Source organism: Pelodiscus sinensis, chromosome 6 (assembly GCF_052426305.1).
Source record: "Pelodiscus sinensis isolate ZL-2025 chromosome 6, ASM5242630v1, whole genome shotgun sequence".
Lineage (NCBI taxonomy): Eukaryota > Metazoa > Chordata > Testudines > Trionychidae > Pelodiscus > Pelodiscus sinensis.
Window position 1 is genome coordinate 45,971,455 of NC_143057.1, and position 27,463 is coordinate 45,998,917.

General features: G+C 43.0%; 1 long non-coding RNA gene across 1 annotated transcript in view; it reads left to right on the top strand.

Annotated features, from left to right (window-relative positions):
* Nucleotides 1–26,919: 26,919 nt before the first annotated feature.
* The window catches only part of LOC142829860 (uncharacterized), a 42,687-nt gene continuing 42,143 nt past the window's right edge, over nucleotides 26,920–27,463 (top strand). Inside the window, exon 1 of the long non-coding RNA XR_016349793.1 lies at nucleotides 26,920–27,401. This is a non-coding gene — a long non-coding RNA (uncharacterized LOC142829860). The remainder of the gene's footprint in view (nucleotides 27,402–27,463) is intronic.

A 27,463-nucleotide genomic window follows, 5' to 3' on the forward strand; every position in this document is an offset into this window, starting at 1 on the left:
CCAATTAAATTCTAAACTGAGAACACCTGAGTGAGATTATAGGCCCAGGACCTAAACTATGGTCTCCAGGACAGCAGGACTACGTCTAGACTGGCCCCAAATTCCGGAAAAGGGATGCAAAGCAGGTAAGTCAGCATAGGGAAATCTGCTGGGGATTTAAATATCCTCCGCAGATTTAAATAAACATGTCTGCCGCTTTTTTTCCGGCTTGGGGAAAAGCCGGAAAAAAAGCGTCTAGACTGGCGCGATCCTCCGGAATAAAGCCCTTTTCCAGAGGATCTCTTATTCCTACTTGAAAGAGATCTTGGAGTCATCGTGAATAGTTCTCTGAAGATGTCCATGCAGTGTGCAGTGGCAGTCAAAAAGCAAACAGGATGTTAGGAATAATTAAAAAAGGGATAGAGAATAAGACGGGGAATATCTTATTGCTCTTATATAAATCCATGGTACACCCGCATCTTGAATACTGCATACAGATGTGGTCTCCTCATCTCAAAAAAGATATACTGTCATTAGAAAAGGTTCAGAGAAGGGCAACTAAAATTATGATGGGTTTGGATTGGGTCCCATATGAGGAGAGATTAAAGAGACTAGGACTTTTCTGCTTGGAAAAGAGGAGACTAAGGGGAAATATAATAGAGGTACATAAAATCATGAGTGTTGTGGAGAAAGTGAATAAGGAAAAGTTATTTACTTGTTCCCAAAATATAAGAACTAGGGGCCACCAAATGAAATTAATGGGCAGCAGGTTTAAAACAAATAAAAGGAAGTTCTTCACACAGCGCACAGTCAACCTGTGAAACTCCTTGCCTGAGGAGGTTGTGAAGGCTAGGACTATAACAAAGTTTAAAAGAGAACTAGATAAATTCATGGTGGTTAAATCCTTTAATGGCTATTAGCCAGGGTGTGTAAGGAATGGTGTTCTTGGCCTCGGTTTGTTAGAGGGTGAAGTTGGATGGCAGGAGAGAGATTGCTTGATCATTTCCTGTTCAGTTCACTTCCTCTGGGGCAGCTGGCATTAGCCACTGTCAGCAGACAGGATACTGGGCTGGATGGACCAATAGCTCCCTGTGGTCTTCAGAAGCATATGTCTGGAGGTGATACAGAATGCTTCTCATTCCTGTGGCGTATGAGTGAGTATACAACTTAGGCTGTGGCCTCCATCCAGATTTTGAGTTTCAATAGTCCTGCACCCCCTCCCACAATGCACTGAATTCGTGCCTTCCTGGACCATATCAGAGCAATTTTCTGCTGCTTTTGATCAACAGAGGTGAATGTTAATCTTGCTCCTAGAGCAGCCATCTAGCCCACTGACCCCACATGGATGTTGATCAAGATGTGGCCTGAGTACACCACTCTCCAGGACTTTCTTGTAGGGCAAGAACATGCATCTTTCCTTGGAAACTGCATGAGACTACAGTAAGTGTGCATTGAATGGACTTTGGCCCAATGCCAAGAACAAATTACGTGCCTGAGGCTCCTGTGCAGATGTCAAAATACTCTTACAGTCAGTCTGGGAGGGCTCCCCATACACACCCTTAATACAATGAGCTGGACTGTCAAGGGATCTCACCTCAGAGTTTGAAGTGAAACACAACCCCTTCCTCAACCTTGTCAACCTCTCTGCCCAATGGGGCGCTAATGAAGATCAGGCTGAAGAGGTTGCAATGACAGGAAGCTCCAAAACAGCTAAGGATGAGGAGTGTGTGATTTTTGTGCCTCAACCCAGGTGAGCGAGCTGAGGAAGTGCCTCTGACAGACTCAAGAAGGACTCCAAGCTGTGGCAGGAGCCAGAACACCAGGCTGGCAAGGAACCCCTCCCCCCCACACACACACACTCTTACCACTAATATCCGCCCCTGTCCTGGTTCTAAATTACCATTTTTTAATCCCAGCTCCTGCTCTCCTTAACCTCCAAATGAGCCCTGAGCAAGGCATGGCTATAAATAATGATTTTATTGATTCCTGAGTAATCGCTGTTATGCATTTGGCAGAAGTTATATCTGAAAAACAGATAATGAATGAAAAAATCACTGTCCCCCTAAGTTTGCATATTTCTTGGCCAAAGGCTAATAACCTTGTGCTACAAGGAAGCAAAAACCTCACAAAGCTATGCAGTCCTAGAAATATGTGACAAGAGATCCCTTATGTTCCTGCCGTCCCTCCAGCAGCTGTCCAGGGTAGGAAAATGTCCCTCAGCAAAAGCAGAGGTCATTCTCTGCCTGCTTGCTTTACCAAGATGTGTGCACATGTGGTATCCTTCATTTCCCTTGCATTCTGGGAACCAGGAGCCCTGTGTATGTGAATGCGATCCAGCTAACTGTACAGAGTTTGTAAACCTGTACAGAGTTTGTACAGAGTTTGTGAACACTGGTTCAGAGCCCACTCAAGATGGAAGCACAAACTATTAAGTGCATTTGCTACACTGCACACATGTTCATGAAAAGAAGATTTCAGCCTACCAAACATGTACCGTGACTATTCGGCAGCAACTAAATTTATAACTGAATTCCCTTTTGTGAGTTGTTTCTATTGATTATTCTGCCTCCGTGGTCCACCAAGTCTTGCAGAATGAGTGAATAGTGAACTTCCAATTCATATACTCATCCCTTTTGGTCAAATGTCAAAGACCCTATCCTCTGATATCTAGCTATTATGTCTGGCATTTTGTTATGGCAACTACTCATGGGTAGATCATTGTTAATTGCCTTGGAAATCTGCACAACCATGACCCCACCAGTAGTTGGCAGCAGACCTACAGCTGTCAGGTGTTGCTAACGTCTATAGGCAATAGCCACCCACTTCTGCACTAGTATGGTTTCATTCAGTTGAAACTTCAAGAAATTGACACAAGCTCCTCACAAAGTTCCACGAAGATCTCTTTTCTCATTTGGAAATCCTGAAGCTGCTGTTCATCATCTCAGGTTTCCAAAATGATGTAGTAATTCAATCATACCATGCTGGTTTTCCTGCACCAGAAGTGATGGCCCACCCATAACCAAACCAGGGCAATATCAGTATTCACCATCTTTGTAATGTGTGAGCTGAACAAATCGTCATTGACCTTCCAGGGTCGCCATCTTTGAGTCAGAAAGTTGAGCCCTAATTCTGTCTTGCATCTCACTGCTCACCTTACTCCATTGCATAACCATTTGTCCCACAAAAAGGAGCAGAAGCAGAATTAGAACCACATCATTATTCCATTGCTTCTGCCTCGTTTGGCTGGGGAAAGATGTGATTAGGAGCTGGCATCAACAAATGAGTGAGGGAAGAGACAATACTAACAAGATGAACCCTAATAGTCTCCCTGACATAAAAAGACCTGGGATATTGCTCGTGAATTAGTAAAGCTACTATTGTGTCACAAAGGCAGCAGTTTTGGTGTATGTGCATATGCATAGTGTTATACTAGCATTCAGCACAGCATATGTTGAACTAGCATTCAGCACAGCACAGTTGGCATGACTATGGGGAGCATGGGCAATCATATCAAACACTTCTGAGCAGTGAAGTCAGACAGCGTAAAGCTGAAGTTGAATCCAGATAAGACTAAGGCTCTGTAGATCAGGAGGCCATCTGTTTGTAATGTGGCATGGCACCTGTTCTAGATGGGGTTACTCTTCCCCTGAAAGAACATGTACACAGCTTGGAAGTCCTCCTGGACCCTTTTTTAACATTTGAAGATCAGATTCCTTCAGGGACCAGGAGTGCTTTTGGGCAGCTTCGTTTGATCCGCCAGCTGTGACCCTTTCTGAACAAGCATGACTTGGCCACAGTGATCCATGCTCTTGTTACATCCTGATTGGATTACTGTAATAAACTTTATGTGGGGCTGCCCCTAAAGAGTCTTCGGAAACTTCAACTGGTCCAGAATGCGGCTGTTCAAGTCTCAACTAATACTCGTTATACAAAGCACATTATGCCAGTGCTTCGGCAGCTGCACTGGCTTCCGGTATGTTTCCAGGCACAATTTAAGGTTTTAGTTATGACCTATAAAACCTTAAATGGGGTATCTGAAGGACAGTCTTCTCCCATATGAACCTCCCAAGGGATTGAGGTCAGCTGGGGAGACTTTGCTTCGTGTTCCCCCACTTGTGGAGATAAGATTAACATCTACGCGGAACAGGGCATTCTCAGCTTTTGCTCCCAGGCTGTGGAATTCTCTTCTTTGGGATATTTGCATGGCGCCAGCGTTATCATTGTTTCGGCATCAGGCTAAACCAACCCTTTTTACTTGTGCTTTTATTAATGTTTGAATCTGTATGTGTGTGTTCCTCTTCTCTATATGTTTTTAGCAGGTTTTATGTCCTCTGGGGTCTCGTATTTTAAATTTTTATATATATTTGTATTGTGTTTAAACATTTTTTGTAAGCCGTCTTGAATATTTTTAAATAGAGAGGCATGGTAAAAATATTTAAATAAATAAATAAAAATAAATATGTCCACTTTGGATTGATATAATAATTTTTAAAAGGGAGAATGTGACATTTTGTTTTTCCTACTCTTAAAATTTCTGTTTTAACATAGTCTCCATTGCTTAGCACATGCTAATTTGTTCCTCATACAACCTGAACACTTCTCCAGATGTGCATCTCTCCACTAAACGTGAGTTATACACATCAGCTAGAGAATATAACCATTACAAAAGCATAATATTGACTAGGTAAGTTAAACAATAAAGCTAAATTATTCTTCTTTCAGGTTTACATGATTTAAAAAACAAAACCCTCAGGACGAGCTATAGTAAATTGGGTGATGAGAGGGAAAAAGGCCTTACATATGCTTCATACTTTCCTGAAATTTAGAGTAATCTGCTCATTCAGAGCAAACAGTATAATGGCAAGCATAGCACTTCAGGTTTTCCTCTAATACTTTTAGCAAAGAAGGATTTGCATTATATGTCCTTTGTCTAGAACAGCTTAGAAAGAAACAAAGCTAAAGGACTTCATATAGGGAGAAGAAAAAACTACATTGACCTTGGGGTTTAAATGTATTTTCATGAGATAAGGTGACCGTTGCATTCTTTGTTAGTTTCAGAATGAAACAGAGCCACAGGTCAGAGACCCTGGGGCTAATGAAGGAAAATAAAACTTGTAGTTCACTGCAAGAGCTGATTTATTGTCTTTGTGGAGTCTAGTTATTTTTATATCTTATTTTTGCTGAGTGCTTTTCCCCTGTGAAGCTGACTTTGTAATGGAAGTTTGTTTTTCCCTGTGGCATTTCCTCTTCTCTCACATTGCAGCCTAATTTTAAAGGTGGCATTATTTTGAACTGCAGAATTTTTGTGTGGACTGTTGTTTTGATTGCTATAAAGAAGATAAATAGAACTTTAGCATGGCAGCACAAGGAAAGAGATGCCATTTTTATGTCTTTGAGTATAATCATGTTTTTTTCTGTATTATTTATTGAGTAACAACAGTGTGCTTAGCACCATGCAAACATAGGAAGTATTACAGTCCTTGCCCTCAGTGACTGATCCAGGAAACAGCCTGTTCAGATGCTCAAAGAAGCCCCATCTGCTAACTCACATGCTTAAAGTTAACCATCCGCTTAAGTGCAAATCTAAAATACTACTGATATAGATAATTTTTTCACAAACAACTGAGGTAGTATATTGGACAGCCAAAGGAGTTGGAAGTGGTATTAGGATTTTGTAAACAGACAAGCAATTTATTTACCTAAAGGCTTCACTTCAATACAGGTAAGTTTAAATATAATTTTTACATGGTACCAATCACATGTTGTAACCTATGGGAATCTCCCAGATGAGGTTAGCTGATAAAGTCTTCACTTTGATTACAGGGGAACAAGACCTCCCATTTGGTACAGTTTCAGACACTTGGGATACTCTGTATGCATTTCCCATTCAGGAGTGAAAGGTCTCTCAAACAAACCAAAACCAACACACAAAACCTAAAAACACAAAACCCTAAAACAATTACAGTAGACTTCCGATAATCCGGAACCTGTGGGACCTAGATGGTGCCGGATTATCAGATATGATGGACTATCAGGAGGTACTATAAGCTGGTTATATATATACTGTATACATTATATACTGTATATAAAGTGTTCTTAACCCTTTTTACTGTACATACTGTATACAGTATACTGTAATGTTTTAGTTTTTTTAAGCCTTTTTTACCCTTTTTGCTCAGTTCAGCTGCTGCCATTGTTACCTTGTGACTCATTTTTTGCTGAGGCTCACTCGCTAGGCTCTTGCCATTTTGATGCCGGACTATCAGGAGTACCGGACTGTTGGATGCCGGACTATTGGAGTTTTACTCCCCCACAGACACCCTTGTAGCTCTTAAGCTATGACTGCTTTTGATAACTGAGTTTCAAGGCTAGTGAATGCTTACAACTTCTATTGTAATTCTCTGTGCTCTGCCTTTCAAACACTGCTTGTTTCTGCTTCTCTGTGACCTCTGTCTCACTCCTGGCTTGTCCTTGTAAGGTCTTTTCCGTCCCTCATGTCCTACTCATTTTTGTTCTTTTCTATCTCTTCCAGAACCTCTTTCTGCAGCCCTTCTCCTCCCAGCCTAGCTGGCTGCCAAAATCTCATTCGTTTTATAAAGCCACATGCAACTAGCAATATTAATTAACAGATTGGATTTTATTGGGTGGTTGAGCATTTTAAACAGGTACATGACTTTGGCTGGTTATGAGCCTATATAAAACAGTTTTGGATGGACTGGAAAGGGATTTAGAGGTGTCAGGGAAGCAAGAGGTTAGGGTTATCAAAATGCAAGAGGAATGTTAAGTGTAATATAGCCCTTTTGATATCTCAATTATAAATATGATAATTACTTTGTAAAAGCAGGTATTGGGTATCATTTTGTTACAGGACAGAACATCTGTAACAATTAGGAGTTTCAAATACCAGAGGGTTTTTAAAACATGAAGCACAATGGTAAACTCTATTAAACTGTAAATAAGGAAATCAGTGCTACCCAAGGATGCTTATATGAAGGCTGATGTATAAAAAAGTGACATGAAATCAATGTTTATTGTTAAACAGTGTTTAGTGTTGGCTAGACATTGATTTCTGTACAGGCTTGAGTTCAGCTATTTTAAGTAAAGTTCTGCAAGTTTTCAAGAACTGCGAGACTTTGTTTTTTCTTGTCATTTATAATGTTTATCTAGCAAAGAAAGAATCTCAAAAGATTGGAAGTTTCTGAAAACTCCATATACTTATTCAGCCCTTTCCCCGTTGTTTGACCTACATTACTCTGTTCTCCTTCATATTATTGATCTTACGTTCCTATTAGCTTTTTCTCCATCTTTCCTTCTTTATTCTCCTCCTAGTTTCACACTAGCATTACTAGCACTAGTGGTTACCTTCCCACATCATTATCTCAAGTCTCTCAATACAAATTACATATAGGATTACTGATGGCTAGGGGTGGGTAGGGAGAGGGAATCCCAAAGAAAATTTGGAACATATGGAAAATTTTTGTACTGAGAATTATGCAAAACTCTTGTTTGTTTTATAGTATTTCCCCCAAATTTTGTGCTACTTATTATGACTCCCTAAATTTGATTTTGACTTCATTTCTGCATATTTTTGATACAAAGTTAACTTTCCCTGAAAGTGGGTGTGTTTTCACGTAAAAAACTTTCCAATGTACCAAATATTTCATCGAAATGAGTAAATTTCCGAATGCTATAAACATTCATTGTTTTGTTTTTTTTTCATTTCCAGGGGATTTAAACACAGCACAGGTTAAAAAAATGCAAAAATGATCAGAAATAGTTATCATCCAATGAACTCATGAGGTGGTCATCTTAATATCATTCCCATTGAATAGAAACCCCCATTGTGGAAAACACCACCAGCAAACGCCAGCCTTCTCTGCATATTACACTTCATTTTTACATCAAAAGCTAGGTATGGGACACTTGGATGCCTTCCCCCCCACTCGTGCCCAGCTCAATGGGAGCAGGGGTTGCCGGGAGCGGAGGCGGGAGGAAGTAGGAGGCTGGCTTGCAGTACCTCATGTGCCCCGCAGAGCACTAGCTCCCATGGCTCTGCCCCTGTGGCCAAGTATTTACTGTGGCTGTCTCCTCTTCCCCAGTGAAGAGCAGCGGCACTGCCAGAGTAGGATGGACCCAACTGTTGCCAGGGGACCCTCAGAGGGACTGCTAGAGGGTTGTTGCTGCTGACAGAGTCCCACTGTGGAGTTGAGACCTTCTTGCCTGCCCCATGTGCGTCTCCCTGGTCTTGGAGGCAGGAGTACCCTGACTTTTCATGCTGCAGCTGCTCCTGCTTTCCCCAGGAACACTAAGTAGGCTGGAGCTACTCTGCCCAGTTCACATGTGGGTCATGCAGGCTGGGGAAGGTGGGGCAGGCGTGTCGCTATATGCATCACCCTCTCTCCAGGGTGGGAACGAGGTGTCCTAGAACTGGCTCCTTTTAGGTTTAAGATCATGGAGGATTTTGTTCTGTTTTCCAAGAGCTGTCCCATAATCCCTCTACTTGGAATTTTCTGTTGTTTGGCAATCTTTAGTACAACAGTGGAGCAGCAACATTCAACCTTAATCTGGATTTTAAATTCAAATCCCAGGCTTCATTTGCAACTCCGGTTGACTACATTACCACCCTAGTTTGAACTAGGGTGGTAGTGTAGACATATCCTCACTGATTTCCCCCCCTCTCAAATTTTTCATTAACCTCTCTTATGCGCACTCATTGCATGACTATTTTGAACTCCTTTATGTATAAAAACATTGTGTCCCACATTTACAAAAAAACACGCACACCTTCCACCACAGAAATTCTTGGGTACGGGCCTATATTGGCTTCCCTACTGCTCCCTGGGCAGCTTGCATGGTATCTGCCCAAAGCTCCATCTGGGCTGTGGTGTGACTGCTCCTGGGCCTGGAGCCACCTGCATCTCTCTTTCCCGCCTCCAATACCTCTCTTTTGGCCCTCAGAGCTCCCTGCTCTCCCCACTCTCCCGCTTCCCACATGTCACTGCCCCACCCCCAGGAGCTCACTCCCTGCAAGCACAGGGCTCTGGCAGCAGCTTCCCTCTGCCCCAGGTGGGGACTCACAGCAGCCCTTGAAAGAACAGCCTGGGGCAGTCCCTGCCCTGCATACAGGCTGCCCAGGGAGCAGCTCTTCCTGTGGGGGGGCATGTTTCACCGTCTCCCCAAGAGGCAGGGGGGTGCTACCTGTGAGAATCTCTTAGGGAGCAGCACCACTGGTGGGTGTCACAGTGACACACACCTGAACAAGTGCACATGACCTTATTGTTGATGCACAAGACAAAACTCACTCCACTCATGGATAGAAAATCTTAGAGGGAACATTGCCTGCAGCCCTTAAAGCTGTGGCCACAGGGGAAAGGGCTTATGGCACATAGAAAGGGCAACCAGAGCAGACAGTGAGAAAAGTTTGCTGTCCCTCAAAGAGGTAGGCAAAGGTGAAGAACTTGATACACAACTGTATAGGAGGGTCTCCTTAAGCACAAGCCTCAGAGAGCAGTTACAGGAAGTGACTGCTTTCCTGATATCCTGCCCAAAGTGCTTCTGGGGTGCCTTAAATGTGATTCAGCCTCCAATCTCATCAGTGTGGGTACTCTATTTTGAAACAGCTCTGTGCTATTTCAATGGGCATTTGTGTGTAGTGTAGACATACCCTGGGGAGCCACATGACTACTCGTTGTTTTTAAAGTTACAGACTACATGGGTACTCTTCTGAGACAACCACTTTTGTCATTCCTTGTTGAAAGTGTTGTTAGAAACCCCAGAATTATCTTCTCAACTGTAAGAATGACCCTTCCCGAGTAAGGCAGGGAAACATTTTCAGTACAGTGAGGATGTGGTTAAATAGCTGCTTTACATGTTGTACCTGTCCTGTGGATACCATAGCATATTTTCCTGATCTCACACTGGCATTTTTTTTCCTATTTGAAAGCATTGTTAAGGCAGTTCAAGCAATTCAAACTAATTATTTGCCAGGATGACATCTCAGAAGTACATTGAGCACTTATTAATGTCTGTTAAGCAATGGAGCCTTCCTGAACTTTTACTTTTTGGCACTTAGCTTCAGGGCCTTTTATTGAAACCTGATGCAATGCCAGCACAGGAAACAAAAATGTCAGGTATACAATCTTCTGCCATCCACTCTATAAAATTAAGAACGAAACATTTGCTTTGAACTCATTAAGCTATTTTGCCTCATTATAAATAAATAAGAGCTACGTAATACCTATCTTTTGTTGTTAAAATACTTTCCCATCTGTATGAAACACCAAGAGTTCTCAGTTAAGAAAAGTTTTGTTCCTGTCCTCTGTCATTCAAGTAAAAGGGCTGGAATTTCCATGCTATAGTTTGAGTAGAAATATATCCACTCTAGAAATCTGGAAGAGCATAGAGCACATCCACTGCTGGCTGGGATTATTCAATTGACTATGAAGTGAGATGAGTTGTTCAGTTGCTCTGAATATGCTCGTTTCTCTGTGCTGAAAGCTGTACATGTCCTCAAAAATGTATGTTCACAGTGTGAAAAAATAACTGCAGTTTCTTTTCAAATGTCAGAGGCACAGCATATGACAAGCCTTTCACTTTTCAGCAGGGTATTCCAGCTGCCACAAAAAGCTTCAGAATTGCAGCTCCTAAGGTAAGGTGTCATGCCACATAAAGGTCAGGCATAGTAAACAATTGAGCTATATGTAATGCATTTTTGTAACCATTATGATTAAGATGTGAGAACTGGGTGAAACTAATTGGTCAAATTCTGCTAGGGCTTATCTGGGTTTCTCTTAAATAGCCAAAGAAAGTCTTCTCTGGGAGAATTCACAGCAATAAATTAGGGCCCAAAGTTGGTGCAGGGAATTTTTAGGGAGGTAAGGCAACACAAAATGTGAGGGGATGTGGTTATAGGTTAGCTGATGGTGGGCTGATTCAGCTTATTTCCTCAGTAGCCTGCAGCACAAAAAAGCTAATACAAAAGAAAGGGTTCCCAGGAAGTGGTAGCAGATAGAAGGAATCCTGTTGCTATATCTTTAAAGACCTGGGACCTGAAGCCTTGTAGAGAAGGTAGCACAGCCTCCCTTCTCCTAACCAGTAAAGATGAGTGGGAGAAGAGGCCAGCATAAATGCTGCATCTTCCAAGGTAGTGGGGTTGATGTCTGCAGATGCTGAAATGATAAGGAGGCTCCTGCAGTCCCCTGAGTTAGTAGGAACCAGAAGCCAGCAGCAGAGGGCTACTGAAACTCTAGCCTGATAACTAAGTGGTATCCGTTGAGAGAGAGAAGTTGCAACCTGGCCTCAGGAAGAAATGTGGGGATGCCTGGGAGAAGGGGGATAACTGCTAGAGTTACTCAACTCCAGGAAGAAGTCTGGGACTCCTCCCATGTGAAGAGACAAAGACATTAGGGCTGACAATTAACACATGTTAATGCTTGAGATTAATGCAGGGCAGAATAAATGCATTAAAAAAATTAACACATGTTAATGTAAGGTTACCACACATCCAGTTTTTCCTGGACATGTCCTCATTTTCACCTGTTAAATGTCTGTCCATCCGGCTTTTTTAAATGGCAAAAAATGTCTGGGATTCTGCCCTGCACAGGGGATCAGGGAGTGGGCAGTGGCACGTGCCTGTCAAATAGAATGTTTGGAGCTGCATGCATGGACTGTTCATAGCCACTCTGCACATGCTCCCCAGTGCCTGGAGGGAAAAGCATGTGGCTGTGATGGCAGGGGGTCCATGGGGAGGGCAGGTCTGAATGGGAGGGATTTGGCTTCTCCCAGAGTCACTGTGTTACCCTCTGCCCTGCTATGTGATGTCCTCTGGTCTGTGGGAGGGGTGGGGCATTGGATTAGAGCAGGAAGGTTGGGGGTGGCTGGTTCTGCAGAAGGGGTGAGGGCAAGGGAGGCTATATTCTTATTATTCATATTTGTACAGGGGTATCACCTTCAGCCCCTGGAGGCTCTCATCATTGGGCTAAGACCCCTGCACTCCTATACCTCTTATCCCACCCCTGACACCCGTCCTCCCCATGTCCTTCACCGGAGTCCTTTTTCCCCGAACCAATGACCAGTCTAACTTGCCCGCATCACCCACAGCAGCCAGCCACAACTAGCTCTTCTCCTGGCAGGATAGACAGGAGGCCTGGGCCCGCCCTCACTCCAGGACCCAGCCCAGGACCCTAAGGACAGGAACCCTTGTTCCCATCCAGTTGGTGGGGGGGTGCCCCTTAACTCACCAACCCACAGGCTCCGAATGCCCCGTCGTGGGCTACTTCCTCCAGTCCCTCTCTGGGTCTTCTGCCCCCTCCTTGGCCGCGCTGATCCTCCATCCTTCCCCCCCTTCCAGCGTTCAGCCTCTCGCCCTTTGAAGACCCACGCTTCCTTGGCTCTGCTCTTTCTCCACCCCTGGCACCTCCCTGCACGCCTATGCACGTAGCCATGGGTGTGGGCTGTGCTCATTGGCCACATGCCACAGCCGAGCAAGCTCCACAATGTCTCGGTCTCGGGGCAGCTCTCTCGCGCTGAGGCGAGTGCGGGAGCTGGTGAGCCCCAGTGGCAGGGGATTCGCTGCCCCATCACACATCCCCCCCTTTAAGTATCTTACTTCAGCCTCCGGTTCATCATCGTTCTCTTTTACGCGTGAGAAGACATCCACATTAAGGTGTCTTGCTCCCGCCCGATGTAGCACCTCGAACTGCAAAGCTAAATACCATCTCATTATGTGAGGGCTGGTTTCTTTTCATCAATTGGAGCCAGCACAGGGGGGCGTGATCTGTTATATGCTTAAAAGAGTTTCCCAATAAATAATACCTTAGCACCTCTTTATGTCTTGGGGTCATGGCGATATGATGACATACTAAGGAAGTACGCTCCGGGACTGCCGATAGTACTTTTGGATAATCCCTGAGGACTGCCAATACTTCCTGCCACTGGTCTGCCCTCAGCTCATCCCCTAACCCTACCTCCTTGGGTCCTTCTAACTGCCTTGTCCAGGGCCCCAAATCGATGGGGATTGGGGAAAGGTCTATTAACAGGCTCTCTCCCAGGTTCCATTTTTTAAATAAGTTAACGTGGTAGACCTGCGTCCCCCACCTCTTGCCTACCAACCGGACCTCGGAATCTACGGTTCCTACCTTACGGATAATCTCAAAAGGGCCCTGCCACTTTGCCAACAACTTTGACTCCTTCGTGGGCAGGAAAAATAGTACCCTATCCCCCAGTTTAAATTCTTTCAACTTAGACTCACGGTTGTAATACTCTGCTTGCGTCTCCTGAGCCTGTAGCATATTGGCCTTGGCGAAATCCTCTAACCAGTACAACCTTACTTATCTAGATCCAGAATACCCCTCGGTTGCCACTCATATAAAAGCTCAAATGGGGAAAACACGGTGTACGATTGTGGAACTTCCCTTACCGAAAACAGTAAAACTGGTAACAACTTATCCCATTCCTGGGGGGGCCTCATCCTTAAAACGTCTAAGCATACTTTTAAGTGTTCAATTAAATCATCCAACTAGTCCATCTGTCTGCGGGTGGTAGACGGACATACACAAGGTCTTAATGCGTAACAACCTACATAATTCTGTCAGCAATCTAGAAGACACATTGGTCCCCTGGTCGGTCAGTATCTCTCGGGGGATCTCCACCCGAGAGAAGATCTTCACCAATTCCCCGGCTAGTGTGGAGGCTATAGTATTCATTAAAGGCACAGCCTCGGGGTACCTCGTGGCATAGTCCACCAGGACGAATATGTATTGATAGCCTGCCTTGGACCTTTCTAAGGGACCCACAAGGTCCATAGCTACCTGATCGAAGAGTACGCCAACCACCGGTAATGGTACCAGAAGTGCTTTTCGCTCTGACCGGGGCTGGGTCAGCAGGCACTTTGGGCAGGAGCTGCAAAAGTCCTGTACCTCCCTATGTACCCAAGGCCAAAAAAATCTTTGGGTAATTCATTGAAGGGTCTTTTCCTTCCCCAGGTGGCCAGCCCAGGGATTAGTATGAGCTAGCTGCAATACGTGCCTTCGGTAACACGCGGGTGCTAATAGTTGACATAGGGGTCCCCGTCTGCCTCCTGCCTCTGTTACCCAATACAGGCAGTCCCCTCATACCTCAAAGCAGGGCCCTTGGAATCCACTCTTGCATCCACTCTTGATCCCCTGTCCTGTCTTGCTCCCAGGCCCTCTATAGGCCTCTGTTCCTGCAGGAAGTCTTTGCCCATCACCCGGTTGACTGTGTCATTCAGGCCTCCCCGAGATGCCACCCCTTGGCTCACATTGAGGGTCTTGTCTTTTTCAATTGCCAGCTTCTGAGCAGCTAAGGCACTCTCGGGCTCGTTGACATCTCTCTCCGGAACCACCCGTTGACTCTAAGTCCCTACAATTCGTTGGAACCCCGGCCAGGCCCACCCCAACAGCACGGGGTATACCAACTTCGGAGCTAGGGCCACTTGGCATATTACCTCTTCTACCTCATCCTCTATCCGTACCCATGCTGTGGGGTAGGGCCTCACATCCCCATGGATGCACCGCATCCACACTAGCACCCCTGCCGGTTTGGATTCAATAACCAGATTGGCCCTAACAATTGTTTTCCCACACTAGGGTGGTTACCAGGGTTCCTTCTACCCTTACCCGAACCATCAGCTTTCCTGAGTCCCTGGGGTTGGCCCTGTGAGCTAAGAGCACTACTTGGCTGTTTGAACAGTCCATATAGGGACAATCTCTTCGGAAGTGCCCCTCCTGGCCACATTCATAACAACACCCTCGGGTTTTTCCACCTCGTGTCCAACTATGTCTACCCTCATCCCCCCCCAGCTCCTTTTCCCTTCCCCGGGGTCTCTGTTTCATCAGCAACTAGTCTTTCTTCCTCCCTGTTCAGCGGAGGCCCACCTACCCACTGCCCCCTTCCTTCTTGGGATGGGCAGGCCCTCCCGAGTATGGGGAGCTCTACCCTGCCTCCCACTACGTCCTTACTTCCACCCCCCGACCTTCGGCAGCTAAATAATCCTCCATCTGTGGAGGTTGCTGGTCAATGTCTACACACCCAGTGCTGGGCTTCCCCTGGTAGGATCTGTAAAAACTGTTCCAGTACTATAGTATTGGCCAGTTGGGTACTCCTACGGAATTCAGGTTCTAACCACCTCCAACAGGCCTTTCGTAATCTCTGCACCACCGCCGGGGGGCGCACCCCTGAAGGATAATGTTCCTGCTGAAACTTTTGTCTATAGGTCTTGGGCATTACTCTGGCCTGCTCTAATATGGCTTCCTTCAGTTCAGTTCATGATAATTTAAAGTATCTCTTGCCTCCAGAGCCCTATAGGCCAGCTATGCAGGTCCCGTCAAGTAGGGGGCTAGTAACATGGCCCAACGCTCATTGGCCCATCTGGCCGCTGTGGCCACCCTTTCGAATGTTACTAAATAGGCCTCGGGGTCATCCTGCGGGCCTATTTTCGTTAGTCGTATTGGTAGTTGTGGGGCCCCTGTCGGACTTGTCTCTCCAGGTGCCAGGTTCTCCCCCCGGCTCGTCCTAGAGCAATGCCCTGATGGAGCCACTGCTCACACTGGGCTTGCTGCTGGTCCGCCAACTCCCGCAGCAGCTCCCGCTGCTGTTCTTGATTTTGGGTGGCTAACAATTGAGTCTGTTGCTGCTGCTGTTGCCGTTGTTGTTCGGCCAGCCACTCAAACATCTTTGTTGGGTCCATCCTGCCCCCTTGTCCTTATTCTATCCATCCATCCATCCATCCATCCATCCATCCATCTATTTAGTTATTTATTTTTTTGTGTGCTCTCTGCCCCTCTCCAACAAGGGCTAGGGTTGAGTGCCCACATTCTCCAACATCTGTACAGGGGTATCGCCCTCAGCCCCCAAAGGGTCTCATCATTGGGCTAAGACCCCTGAATCCCTATACCTCTTATCCCACCCCTGACACCCATCCTCCCCATGTCCTTCACCGGAGTCATTTTTCCCCAAACCAATGACCAGTCTTTAACTCTCCCGTGTCACCCGCAGCAGCCAGCCACAACTAGCATTTCTCCTGGCGGGGATAAGAGGGGGGCCTGGGCCTCAGCCCAGAACCCTAAGGACAGGAACCCTTGTTCCCGTCCGGTTGGTGGTGGGGTGCCCCTTAACTCACCAGCCCATGGGCTCTGAATGCCCCGTCGTGGACTACTTCCTCCAGTCCGCCTGTCCCCTCTCCGGGTCTTCTGTCCCCTCCTTGGCCATGCTGATCCTCCATCCTTCCCCCACTTCTGGCGTTTGGCCTCTCTCCCTTTGAAGTCCCACGCTTCCTCATCTATGCCCTTCCTCCGCCTCCAGTGCTTCCCTGCACGCCTGTGCATGTAGCTGTCGGCAGGGTTCGTGTGTATGCGCCATGCTCCACAGCTGAGCAGGCTCCACATCGGGGTGGCTCTCGCACCACTGAGGGCTTCTGCTCCCCATGGGTGAGTGAAGAAGCTGGCGAGCCCCTGTGGCAGGGGGTTCACCGCCCCGTCACAGTATTGTTTAACAACAGGATTAATCATGATTTTTTTTAATGGCTTGACAGCCCTAAAAGACATAGAAAGAACACTCACAGAAGTGAGAAGCAGTTCTTAGAGGGCAGGTTTCAGAGGAACACTGAAATCCCAAATTGTTTTTATGAGGTTTTTGAATAAACTATCCTTAAGCTTTGTATTACTGAGTGTAGTGTCAAGAGTTCCTGAAGTAAAATTATTGGTTTCATGAGACAAAAACTGAAACAGGAAGTATATGCTGTGCCACACTTACTCAGTACGAGTAGCTACACAGCAATCACACCCTATGGTGAGGAGTAATATCACTGCTCCTCTCCTTTTATAATCCAGAATGCTTCAATGAATCTGGTCCATTATATTTTGGTCAGATGTATGGTTGGTCAAGGGATAATATCATAATTGAGGTGTGCTCTACTAGCTTGAAATGGACTAAAGTCCATCCTTGAAGTAATTCAAATAAAGCCACACAACATATTACAGTTATCTGTCACTTTTTGTCCTCTGTTGTTCATAGCAGTATCGGATATTCATCATCTTAACCCCGCAAGTCAGAACTGTTACCAAGCAACAACAAACAAAGGAGCTATACACAACCTTAAGAAGGAAAATGATGATGACACTATTCTCTTGGGGCCAATAATCTCTTTTGCTCACACTATTCAAAAGTCTTAGAACTCTATGATGTCAGACCCCTTAATCCATCAATTGCCTTAGCTTCAGCCACTCAGAAGTTCTTTGAGCATGGAGTAACTTCCCTTTCTTATGTTGGAATGCAGGGTGAGGTTGGGGGGCAGGGGCAGGAGTTAGAGGACTCTAGGGTAGGTAAAGCAATTCTTCTAACTCCAGAAATGAATCCAATGTTTGGCCAGTCTTAGTCTTCAGAATTGAACCGTATGAACATTGTGATTTTTTTTTTAAAGGTTAATTTTATCTTTTTCATCAGGGTACCTTTACTCATCGGTCACATCATGGTGTAAATTTGAGAATAACATCACTGTAGTCAATCTACTAGCTCTCAATTTGCACCCCTGTCACTATGAGAATTTGTATTGGGATGATTGTTTGATATCTCTCTAACCCAACTAAACCTGAAATGGATGCAAAGTAATTATGGATTTTCATCACTGTTTGTCTGTTGGCTTTTAGGAACTTATCAAAAATCAATTTTTCCAGCATTTCAGCTGTTTTGTACTGGGAGTAAGCCGTACCATGTCAGCTCTGTAACTTTCAATGGCAGAAGTAAGCTGCACTTTCTGCACAGTGAATTATTACCAATTCAGCAAACATCCATGATTTTGGACTTCTTGTCCAGGAAGATTATGGGTATCTTCTTGCTGGATGAATTCCTAAAGAAGCTAAATATAGGTTTTAATATACCATCCAGGCACTTAATTTTCATTTCAATAATACACTAAAGAATATCAGAAATCATGCATGAAGGAAAACCACAATGTAGGTAATATTAGCCAGACTGAGGCATTTTTCAATCTTATTTCATAGTATTATAAATACATGAGAAAACTTGGAAAGCTTTCATTATATGCAAATAAGGCTTTCCTCTGTAAATGTGTTTCAAACTCAGAAGCACATAATTTACCTAAGTGGTGGTTGCCTTTTAACTTAGAAATGTTCTGGAAACGAGCAGAAATTAGCTCAAGTCAGAAAACATCTTTGGTTTGGCACACCTCTTAGTATAAATTCATTGCTATCATTTCCTCAGATGCTAGAGGGAAAGTGAGTTAGGATAACAGTGGTTACTATGCCGTAGAGGAAATCAATTTGTAAAAAATAATAATAAAGTCTTTCATTTAAAAACTCTAAATCAACTTGTATTTAATATTTAAATAATTTTTCTATATGATATCAAAATCCTACGAGTCAATGAAAGTTAAAAATTATACAAATTTATGTGCAATGAGAGAGACAAATAAATTCCAAAAAAGATTTGTTCAAGATTTTTCAGGTATAGCATCTCATTTTAGCTCATATTATTCAAATCAGCAGTGTTTTAAATTACTTCATTTAAATTCATGTTCTATTACTCTGTTAATCATTGAACCATATAAATATAAGTCTACTGTGTTGTCTATCTCCATTAAAACAACTGATTTTTTCCAGCTTTCAAACTTAACTAATATAATACAAACTAGAGGAAGTACTCATAAAATGCAAAGATGTAATTTCTGGTTGTATGCATCTTAAAAAGATATCTGCATAAATATGTACTATTACAACAGCTTAAATTGTACTTTGTATTGGTCAGATCTTATAATTATGTAAAGCAACAATAGGCCAATGAGTGGGCTGCGTGAGTAGTCTGCCTTTATTTCAGTGGGAAGCAAGACTGTTGTAAGCAAGATGGTTTCTCAGGATAAGGTAGTTTTGCTAACTGTGCTTATGTACCTAGAATTTGTGAGGTGTGCCAGTTGAACCTTAGCAGCACTCTGATTGGGTGCAGAGGGAGCACACCGCTCTTACAGTCAATGTTATGTGCAATCAGCATGCATCTCACTTCACACGTTGTTTCTTTTCACTTTATTAATATTGGCAGGAAAAAAAATTACATGGATGGAAACCAGCAGAACCTGGCAAGCCTGCATGTGGGCAACAGTAAACAAAGTATCTTGCAGGCTACACAGACAACCTCAATGAAGGGGACCTGCAGTTTCAGAAAAATGTAACAGCTATCTTCACAATGTAATTCATGAACAGTACCAAAACCACATTTGCTCAAAACATTGCAGGAAACAAAAATCTGTGGAATTAGGTATATTTAATATAAAGGCATGATCAAATTACAGTTACATTTTGGATTATTACTCTCAATTTGAAACAGATGAGTAGCTGATTAATAGAAATTTGAGGTTCTTAAGAAGGGCAAACGTCTTCTGAAGTACTGTAATAAGGGAACACCAAAAACCTGGCAAAGCAATGCCAAAATAAACCCAGAATGGCCATAGGAACTCTATTAAACATTAATAATTTGGAGCCAAAACATAACACAAAACATTGCAGAGATGGAGTCCTAACAGTCTTCAGGATATCTCAGGAATGACTACCCTGCCCTCTACTTTCCATTAAAGGTGGAGTCCCAATGATCACTACCATGTAAGTTCTATTGAAAGAGCTTATAGTATTGCAGTAACATGGGTGGGATAAGTGTAACATGCATTCGTGTGGAGCATATCCACAATAACAATTTTGTTTCAAATGCTGTGGCTATGCGTTTAATACTGGGATAGTTTTCTCTAACATAAGTAATGTCACCTATAGTCATACCTTCCAGATGGAGAGAAGAGAGCACTAAGAGCAGTTTGGACTCCCTGTTAAATTCTATTTGGATGAGTAGACTCATCTCTTTCATGATACAGGAATAAACTTTTTAATTAGAATCTTAACCATCAACCATCTTCAGTCTCTTATTTGGTTTGGTTTTGTATTATATTGTTGTCTGAATCAGCAGATTCAAAACTGAAGTGACAAGGAGGAATTAGTCACCTAGATGCCGTTTGAGGCACATAAAGGAAAATGTTAAGACACTACTGGAATTCACAGAACCCCACTCAGTTGTCACTTAACCTATTTGGTGTCTAAGTTCTCACTGTCAAAGTCTTTAAGGTACCTAACTTTTGGTAGCTGGGTACATGTACAACATCCTCAGGTATAAAGTTGCTGGACAGCTACAAGCCTAACTTCCCGTGGGATTTGTGAACCAGCTGTCCTGCCTTTCACATGGAGTTTGATTCAGTAGGTATTCTCAGAATCTGCCAAATACATAAAGCCCCACACAAAACATAGCTGCTAGAGGTGTAGAGGTGTTACCCATCTTAAACGTTTAACTTAGCAATTAAGACAATTATGATGGTGGGAGACCCAAATTTGAATCCTTGCTCCCCAACTGGCAGGAGAATCTCTGATTCTTCCTTATCCTGGGTGAACTTTCTTAAACCAGGGGTGGGGAACCTCAGGCCCGGGGGTTGTACACATCCCCTGGATTACCTGGATCTGGCCCCCAAGGCTCAGGGCTTCCCCCAGAATTGGGGAGCACGCCTACTGCAGGAGTGGAACACACAAAATCTACTAGCCTGGGCCCCACTGGGCTCTGGTGTGTGAAGGGAATGTGGGGAGTGTCTTTCTTCTTCTCAGTCAGGGGCCACATCAGTAGGGAGTTTTTTTTGGCCTCTCCCTTGTGTGAAGCCACCAACTGATTTTTCTGTGGGTTAGTGGCCCATGACCCCAAAAATATTCCCCACCCTTGATCTAAATACTGCGATAAACATTATGGGAAAGTGGGGCCGTGTCACTACCTCTTTCCTCAGGGTTATTAAATTGCTGGCCAGACTAACTTAGGTGACTAACTACAGGATCTGATGGCTGTGTAGCCCAAACAGATGTAGCTCTAATTCTCTTTGAGGAGTGGGGCTTAGGCTATATCTCTCTCCTTGGCATTTTCTATTGTCTAGTTAAGACACTATATAGGGAACATAGATGCTTTTATTTTCCCCCAGGGATGTTCCATCTATGCTGAGCCCTGAGGCCCTGCCCCACTTCTACCCTCTGAAGTCCCAACCTTAGTCTGCCTTTTCTGGCCACCACTGTACCTTTTACCCTAAGGCCTTGTCTGTCTGCTGCTGACTGTGCTCCACCCTACCCCAAACTCCTCCTACTACTAACCACACCTACTAATTTATTATATTGATTTTACTGTGAGTACTTCAGCCCCAGACCACCCATGGAGACAGAGTCAGTGCTTATCATAGGGAGTCTGGCTACTTGACTCAGGTTTGAGAATTCTACTAAGCAGCAGGAAGTTAAATGTTGCAATGTCTCTAAGGACCCACAGTATTTTCAAACTAGAGGAACTAAAGGAATCCTTTGAAGTCAGGCAAATAACCCCTTCAAATTGACTCCTTTAACTGTATATGCAAGGTCATGAATTCCTTAAGGAAACTTTGTAACATTGTAGCAGAACACTACATTTTTTCATTGTAATCCTAGGTATTAGAAGTCTATTTATGACTGTAGAAGACAAATGTGATTCATAATAGTGAGCAAAGAAAACCAATAAAATATATTTTAAAATCAAACATATTTCCCTGATTTCATTTTAATTTTGTGTTATAATCAAAACTAATAAAACTTAGAATGTTTAAAATGTAAAGTTAATCAAGTGCTCATGAAAGCAGAGTGGATTAATGTAAATCAGGATGATTTAAATCCATGACTTATATCATGATTTAAATCACCTAGAAGAAAGCCTTGATTCAAATAATCTATTTTTTAACAGCTTTTCCATTTGTACTTAAATTATTTTCTAAGAAAAGGTGCATTCATACTGGTTGATATAAACAGTAATATATGTTGATTTACAATTAAATGAAACTTAGGTTTGGTATCTTTTTTCTACCTAGGAAAGCACTCTATATATGCATTTATTTCAGTAAATATATAGCTTAACATTTGCACATTCTTATCAATTAAACATTTTTAGCAAGTTAGAAAATGATGAATGGTATAATGCTTATTTACTAGATAATGTACTTTTTGTTCATGATTTGTGTCAGACTGTATTAGGGTAGTAACTGGTTTTACAAAACAGTATATCAGATGTATTAAACAAAATGTTCTTAAGTTCTGGATACATAAAATTCTCTTATCAAAGCATGTTTCACATTTACAACTAAATGATTTACTAAACATAAGGATTAACTGTAGTGAGTGAATTAAAGTGCTTAGGTCAGCATAGGAAAATTTTCAAACATAAATGAAAGTAACTGGTGCTTAAGTTCCTACTTGCCTAAGGCTCTCTTGAAATGAGACAGTCTCTTAACTTATTTAGCCTGACCAATTGTGCCATATTTATATAGCTTGATCTGAAAAATAGATGTTTTCCCGCTAATTATTTCTTTATATAGAAAAGCAGCCATTATCAAAAACCCTGTGTTAGAGGCTCATGGAGTCAGCATATTTACTTTTTATTGAAATGTTCTCAGATATTATAAGTAAGACGTTTAGACTTTGATACATGTATGAAATTCAGATTTTATTTTAAACAGATTTATTTGTAAAAAGAAAAAAGTTATCTTTAAATAACAAAATAAAAAAACACTGATTTTTTTTTTTAGTCTCCCCTGAAAAAGTAATGGATTTTAAAATCCATCTTGCATGATGACAGATTGAACACTATAGCATATGAAACCTATTTATTTACAGGAAAAGCACTCCCTAAAGAGTGATATTGCTAACCTTCCTAATGTGCTTCCCAGGCCACATCAGTCACTGATACAGGAAAATGCAAGAACTGTAAGTCCATTCAAATATTTATTCAATTATATCTTATTAAATATTATATTTATTAAATTATATCTTAATTCAGACCATGATCTAGTAATAAGTTATCTTCACTACTGTAATTAGTCCCAATAATCTCAGGATAGAGTTCATAGCATTTCTATTTATTAATGGTTAATATATCTTTAACCATACCATTTTTGGCTTCTGTTCATTCTCTCATTAATCGAGTTGTAGCAACCATTAATCAATAATACTTTAGATTTGTGAATTTCCTTGGTGAGTTTTTGGGTTTATTTTAGTTTTCTTTAAGTAAAAATACAATTTATGTAGAAAACAAATAAGACTTCTATAGAGCTGTGAGATTTTTGTGGACTCATGGAAATGGAGAAATGTAGCACATAGAACTATTAAATGTGAAGTCTTGTTTCATTGCATTCACGCTTCCACTTCTGTCCCCATTTATTGGTCCACATCACCTCCAAATTGCTCTAATTCATGTGGTGTTTGAAAATGTAGTGGTTCAACATTTGATACAAATATCTTCCATATTTGTTTTCAAGTTTCACAATTATCCTTGACCATTTTAGAGGTATGTAGTAGACTGGATACTGGATATACTGGAAGAGAATGTGGAGACTTAGCTGTATTGGCAGGTTATTAACTTGGTTACATGAGTTCTGTAATTTGGCTCACTTTTAGCAAATTTCTTAAGCATATGCTTACATCTTTGATGTCAATAGGGCTTTATTACATACTCAAATGGCTTTTCTGTGTAAGAATGGGGTTACTTATACTTATTACATTAATATCTCCTTAAAATATCTGGTATACATTGCATATGACAACAACACACTATATTAAAATAATATTTATGCTGCAAAGTCAAACATAGAGAATTGAGGAAATGCTAGAATTAAGGTTGCCCTTCTCTCGTTATGATATAGTCTTTACTTTGCATGGTCACCTATTATTTTTTTGTCTGCAGGACTCCTGCTTCCTTTAGGGAATGGGTAGTTATTCCTCTTTTTTTCAACTTCCTCATTGTGTGTGTGGACGCATGCCTTTTTAGCGCACACCATGCAATGCCAAAATTGCCCATTAATTTCGGATGCCCAGCTAGAATCACCTAGGGCCTGCTTTTTTCAGAATATGTTTTAAAAATAGAACTTAATATGTTCAAAACTTAGTCCCAGTAAACATCAGTTGCATTTGTGAGCACTCAGCACTTCTGCAAATTTGGCCAACAAGGTCTCATGCTGGTTACGTCAAAAATGAGAAATACCCAATTAGTGGGCAGCTGGAAACATAGCGATTTCGTTGAGTTGCTTAGCATCACATAGAAACTTCACAGAAACTCAGTGATGGCAAAGGCAGGGATAGAATCCAATTCTGTGCAGGCATTCAACATCTTTAAACAATATGCTCTCCTTTCCCTTCCTTCTAGCATTTTCCTTATTCACTGATCAGGTGCCAGATTCTAAAAATGAAACAGGGATGTGACGGATAATGACTTCCTTTGCTCCAAAAGTCTAATTCCCAGATCAGACCTTTCCTGTGCAAAAGGGAGAATGTGTTCATGTAATTAAAGACTATCATAATACATATGCAAAAGAGGCTGTGTCACATGGGCAACCTGAATTTTGGCATTTCCTAATTTTTTGAGTTTTTTTCCCAAGCTTAATGTTTCTTTCATATAGGAATTTAAATGTTTTTTATGTAATTTCCAAAATATTTTCAAAGATAAACTGAATTCTCTTCATATTGAATCATACAGATAATGGCTCCTCCAGCAAGGTCTCAACCTTGAGACCCACAATCCCTTCCTCACCCCTCTGCCTGTCCCCATCTTGCCTTCTAAACTTGTCTCCTTGTGCCTGTCCAACCTCACCCTAAGCTTCTTTCTGTGCAGGCATTCAACTTCTTGCAAACCCCATTATCTCCTCCCACTTAACTCATTTGTTAATCTCTTTGCTTCCTCTTATCATGCTACCTGGCTGGTAGCATTTGGATCAGGAAGAAGAGGGAATACTGTTCTCTCAGGTCATGTATACACTACAGGCAGTCCCCGGGTTACGTACAAGATAGGGACTGTAGGTTTGTTCTTAAGTTGAATCTGTATGTAAGTCGGAACTGGCGTCCAGATTCAGCCACTGCTGAAACTGATTAGTTTCAACAGCGGCTGAATCTGGACGCCAGTTCTGACTTACTTACAGATTCAACTTAAGAACCCCAGGCATCCCCAAGTCAGCTGCTGCTGAAACTGATCAGCGGCTGATTCCAGGAAGCCCGGGGCAGGGGCTTCCTGTAGTCAGCCACTGGTCAGTTTCAGCAGCGGCTGACTTGGGGACACCTGGGGCAGAGCAGCTGTGGTGCTGCTGGGTTGGTCCCGTAGCGCCCAGAGCGGCGCTACGGGACCAACCGGCAGCGCCCCAGATGCTGTACCACAGGCGTCCGGAGCAAAGCCGCAGAGCACGGGGGCAGCGGGACAGCCCAGATGCGCCATGGCTGTCCTGCTTCCCTCGGGCTCCGCGGCTTTGCTCTGCTTTGCTCCCCGTCTCCCTGGTCTGCAGACCAGGGGGACAGGGAGCAAAGCGGCGGAACACGCGGGCAGAGGACAGCCCAGACGCAGGGAGACGGGGAGCAAAGCAGAGCAAAGCCGCGGAGCACGCGGGCAGCGGACAGCCCAGACGCATCTGGGCTGTCCACTGCCCGCGTGTTCCGCCGCTTTGCTTCCTCTCCCTGGTCTGCTGGAGATCAGGGAGACGGGCCCCGTTCGTAACTGCGGATCCGACATAAGTCGGATCCGCGTAACTCGGGGACTGCCTGTACATGGAAATTGATGCCCCAGAGGTCGATCTTCTGGTGTTCAATTTAGCAGGTCTAGTATAGGGCTGAAGGCAGGTCTGGCCAGAATCTGGTACTGCTCCTTTTGTGAAGAGTAAGGGAAGCCAACGGGAGTGTTTGCTCCCATCAGACTTCTGCCATATGGAGGGCATAGAAACACAATTTAAGATACGTTGACTCCAGTTATGTAATTAATGTAGCTGGAGTTGTATATCTTAATTTGACCTTCTGCTGTAATGTAGACCAGGCCCCAGCGTGATGCTACAATAACCCCCTTTGTAGATGGGAAAATCAATTTCAGAGAATGTCCTGCCTAGCCTGTACAGTTCTGCATAGGAACATGCTCTGAACAGATGAAATTTTTGAAGAACTTAACTAACAAACTCTGATATGTGTTCTTGTGCATAATGTGGGTTGGCTTTCAGCTAGGCCAATTTTGAGTAGACTTGCACAGAAGCATTAAAAGGCATATCTTGAACATAAGGGCAACACTCATGCCAAATTTCAAGCCACTGTTCCAAAGCCTGATGGCATCAGCGCTTCTAAAATAAAAGACTGAGTGATTTTTTTTTACTACAGTCAAAATAACTGTCAAAACTGTCTCCAAATGTGTGGCTTAAGGTGGACTCCCAGCCAAGAAAATTTCAGCCTGAAAAGCAGAACTTTGACGAAATTTAAATTTATTATATACAGGATTTTATAATAAAAAACGTTGGACAACCTGAATTGTAAATGGTGACACAGGCTCTGTTTACAGAGATAGTGTGCATTTTGGCAGACTTAAAGTCCCACTGTCCGTTAGTTTCTTTCCATGGGGATTGTTTTGAACATTTTAAACTTCAGCTACAAACAGCTATCATTACAAAACATCAGTTTTCAAAGAATTTCACCATAAAGGAATCTTTTTGCCCCCAAATCATGGCATTTTTCCTATTAAATAGCATTGGCCCCAGTACCAAGCTGGAAAATATTCTGGATGGGTGGCATGATTCCGGTCTCATATTTCATTGCCCATTAGGGCAAAAAGTAAGCTTCATACTGTTATGAAGGGAGACATTCCCTGCTTTTAAATGTTGTACAAAGCATTTATTTCTATTCCTGGAAGATTTATTGGATTTAATCATGACTTTTTCTACCATTAAGAAGATATTTTTAGGTCAGTGCTGGGGTTTTCATCCCACAGCAGCCCTGAAGGGTTAAGGCGGCTTATAAAGGACCATTTAATCTTCACAGTTGCACCAGAAAGGAGGCCCAGGGATTTACAAACGCTAACCACAGATGAAGAACAGCTGGAGGAGGAGGGGTGCTAGGTTTATAAAAAGAGGAAGGCTGTAGTAGCAGGAAGCTATATGTGGAGGGCCTGCAATTATTTGCTAGAAGTGAATAAACCCTGAAAGAATGGTCATCCCTATGGGAGTTAAAGGAAGAAAGTTTGAAAAGGCAGAAGCTCTGGGAAGGGAATTATGAAGATCCTGATGGCTGATTATAGGGTTCCTGGTCTAGAACCCAGTATAGAGGCAGGGTGTGGGGTCCCTATGAGCTAGTGGAAAGTAGGATAAGCATGTTGGAGGCCCCATCTGATGCAATGAAACTGATACCCCAGAAAGTGAATTATACAGTCCCAGCAGGCAGGCAGATGCATGAAGAAAGAGCATTGTGCATTATAGCAAGAGAGACAACCACAGAAAAAGAATGACCTGCTGTAAGGGATACCAAAGCGAAACCAAGCTGCTATATCACACCTGGACAAGAAGAGGCACGCTCACAGTAAGTGAACCCTGTTACTAGGTCACATTTAGAAATGTAATCAGTATATTATCTTCTTGCCC